Raw genomic sequence first — 4,103 nt, forward strand, 5'->3', positions numbered from 1 at the left:
ATGGTGTGGTTCTAATCCGCTTTAGAAATAAAGAGAGGGTTTCAAGTGACTAAAAAGGGATAATACTCAATCAATAGGCTAGGGTCACTGTTTACGCTGAGAGGTATTGCCGTGGCAATAATTGTATCAGGTTCCTTACTAGAGATAGGTTAGGAACACTTTAATAAATACTATCGGGCAGCATAGACACAATATACTTAGTTCATCCTAGACATAGAATAATTTCTCGCCCTAGAAAATCCAACCCAAGTGGTCTGTTAGAAGTCTGATTGTATGAGGTTGTTAGTCTATATTCAGAACTCAAACATTTTTCACCTTAGCTACTTTTATTTACTTACTCTTGCAATTAACTTTTGGCTTAACAATTTTTATTTGTTTACTCTTGCATATTTTTCTTGTCACGACAAAAAATATGTACTCGCTTCACTTCACACAATTCTTACCTTAACAAATTTTTTCCTTCTGTTTATACCATATGCCACAGCTCTTTCCTAATTTGTTTATATCATTATATTTAGGCGTTTAGGATTAATTAGTGACACATATTCCTAGCTGTAGCAATCTTTAAGAATTTCTTCAATCCATGTGGAGATTGATAATCACTTACTACTATATTACTTGCATCGATTGTGTATACTTGCACATATTTATATCCCATATCACACACATTTACACACAATCAGGTCAAACAGCAGCAATTATGCTTTCAAGATTGCACTTTGAGAAAGGTGGAACAAGAAAATGGGTGTCAGCGCTGGTTCAACTTGCGGGTTTCCCTATTCTCCTTCCCTATTACTTCATAATACAACGCAAAGCAGTTTCATCTGCTGATCTGGAAACGAAACCATCGACGTTGCTGTAGCGGCTTTTTGCCTATGTATACCTCGGACTGCTTTTGGCCGGAAATTCGTATCTGTACGAAGTTGCCTTCCAATACCTCCCTGTGTCGACGGTGGCACTGATCTCGGCTTCCCAATTGGCCTTCAACGCTTTCTTCTCTTATTTCCTAAATTCCCAGAAATTCACTCCTTTCATCATCAACTCCCTGTTTCTTCTCACCATTTCCTTCGTTCTCCTTGTGGCTAATAACAGCTCCGAAAGGCCTGCTGGAGTGTCTAATGAAAAGTACGTAGTAGGGTTCATGTGCGCCATTTTTGGAACCGCAACGTACGGCTTAATCCTTACTTCCCAACAGCTGACCTTCCGTAAGGTTCTAAAGAGAGAATCATTTAGAGTAGTGTTGGATCTTATAATCTTCCAATCACTGGTTGCAACCATTGCTACAGTGGTGGGGTTGTTCGCATCGGGAGAATGGAAACTGTTATAGACCAAAATGGATGTATATTTACTGGGGAGAACATCCTATGTGACGACTCTGGTGGGAACAGCCGTATCTTGGCAGGCTTTCGTCTTCGGTGGAGTGGCGCTGGTGTTCGAGATATCAGCTCTATTTTCCAATGTCATAGGAGTGTTGGGATTGCCATTTACTCCGATAGCATCCATGTTGGTTTTCCATGACGAAATAAGCAGCATAAAGGGAATTTCAACGGTGCTGGCTATTTGGGGCTCCATTTCCTATGCCTGTCAGCAGTACCTTGACGACCGTGATTTTGATGATGAAATCAACAAAGACTGAAGTTTCAAAGGCTTGATGGCAAGAAATTGTGATACCAAATTCATGTTTAATAGTTATCATATTATAATTTGTTTTTAGTGTGATTGAGGGTAGCTTTCATAGTTTTAAAGTTGTAATTATTTTTCAGAGATTTGGATTGATAATAAAATGGTTGTGGTATTATTAACTTTTCATATATGTGATTTTCACTTGAATTATCTTAAGAGTGATAGATAATTGGAGCAGGTAAGGAGGGACACCCGAATCTCATTTTTTAACAAATTGGGTGAGCTCCTACGCCAATCAATCAACTATTTTTTACAAGAAGAATTATGATATATTCATTAGTCAAAATATCATAATCAACAATATCTTATCAAATATATATCAGACAAATTTATTCATTTATGAATATCATAAGTAAAATATAACGATAATCGACTAGTAATAGCATGATGAGAAAGAACGTGAACATTTGAGATGACATACAAAAACAGATCACTTTGACATCCTAAACACTAAATATAGAGAAAAAAAACCTAAAGAATATCCAAAGTAGATAATTGAAGAACCGATCATTCCTTCACTGCAATTCTTGTCGAAATAGATGTTCAACAACCAATGAAATATCATATACAAACGAATGAATAAATCATGTATCAAGACAACAAGCAACCAAGAAAGTATGTAGAATCTCATACTAAAAAGAAGACAAATAGAAGAAATATGCATAAAAAATCTAAAAATACAAGTAATCATTATATCCTTTACCAAAGAAAGGACCAAAAAAGAGACATTAGTATAAATATGTTAAAATATAACCGAAAATTATCAACGGGGTTGATTCAAGAGGTAAGCAGGTTGATACCACTTAAGTAATATCACGGGTTCAACTGCTTGTGTATGCAGAAAATCTCTACTGGGAGATGCACACACAACAACCAGTTGTGCGACACGAATTAATCAAGACGAATTTTTAAAACGGGGAAGGCAACAAAAAAATATAACTGAAAACTAATAAAATCAAACAACAATCAATTGAAAAGAAAAAGAAAAAGATAAAATTAACAGGATGGTAGTTGTGAAAAGTCACCACTGGATGGATTGTAACTGCAACAGAGCAGTTTTATTGTAACTGCAACAGAGCCATTTGTTGAAATTTCTTCAAGCAGCCGACGACTGCAAAAACAAGTGGGGAGGGCTGCTAATTTTTTATTATTATTTTGTAATAGGAATAATTATAAAATTGAGTCATTAAATTTTAGGATATTTATAAGATTAGCCCTTAAGCTTCAACTATAAATACCCTAGCTCATTTAGCTTCAAAATCATCCCAAAATCCCAAATCATTTCTTTCTCCCAATACTAGAGAGTTTTCGAGTGAGTAGTGAGTATTTTGTAAACACCTGTAAATTTTCTCTCTTAGTAAAAGATCTACAACAGTCTAGAGACGTAAGCAAATTAGCTGAACTCCTCAATTTCGGGTATTATTTTTCCGCTTTTATTTCGCATTCTCATTAATCTGGTTATAGGGAAATTACTTGTTACTCGTTTTATTTCCTAAAAACTGGTATCAGAGCTTTTGGTTGTGAATTTTGTCAATTTTTGCGAGGTTACTATTCATTACTATTCATGTGAATAGTGAATTTCGTGAATAGTAAAAATTTTGTCGACGCTACGAGTTTATCGACGGAGGTGTTATAATACACGGTGGTTCGCACAAATTGTCAGAAACGATCCGAAGAAGCCATATTCGAGTGGGAGCGATGACTGCAGACGAAGGGAAGGTGAAAATTGAAAAGTTCGATGGTGCGGACTTTGACTTTTGGAAGATGCAGATTGAAGATTTTCTGTACCATAAAAATCTATATCAACCTCTCTCAGAAAAACAACCAGAGGGCATGAAGAATGAAGACTGAGCTCTTCTAGACAGACAAGCCCTCGGAGTTATTCGACTGACGTTATCACACAATGTTGCTTTCAACATAGCAAAGGAAAAGACCACGACGGGTCTTATGGCGGCTCTCTCCAGTATGTACAAGAAGCCATCGGCCTCAAAGTTCATTTGATGAGACGATTATTCAATTTGTGGATGGCGGAAGGGGCATCAGTGGCTCAACACCTAAATGAACTCAACACAATCAAAATCCAGTTGAGTTCAGTGGAAATTGAATTCGATGATGAAGTTCGAGCTTTAATTCTCTTATCATCTCTACCAGACAGTTGGAATGCTATTGTTATAGTAGTCAGCATCTCGTCGGAAAACAACAAATTAAAATTCGACGATGTTCGGGATCTGGTATTGAGTGAAGAAATTCGATGAAGAGAATCAGGTGAAGCATCAACCTCCTCAGCCTTGCACACTGAGTCCAAACTTCAGAAAGAAATTCAAATTGTGACAGATCAAAATCCAGAAGGGGCAAATCAAGAACATGAAAGAAAGATTTTACCTGTTATAATTGTGGCAAGAAAGGTCACTTTAAAATAG

The 4,103-nt window shown here is 36.5% G+C and overlaps 1 pseudogene; it reads left to right on the forward strand.

Annotated features, from left to right (window-relative positions):
• LOC120131516 lies at positions 1-1,636 on the forward strand (annotated as a pseudogene).
• The last annotated feature ends 2,467 nt before the right edge of the window (positions 1,637-4,103 follow it).

Source organism: Hibiscus syriacus, unplaced genomic scaffold, assembly GCF_006381635.1.
Source record: "Hibiscus syriacus cultivar Baekdansim isolate YM2019G1 unplaced genomic scaffold, ASM638163v2 tig00110556_pilon, whole genome shotgun sequence".
In the NCBI taxonomy this organism is placed as follows: Eukaryota; Viridiplantae; Streptophyta; class Magnoliopsida; order Malvales; family Malvaceae; genus Hibiscus; species Hibiscus syriacus.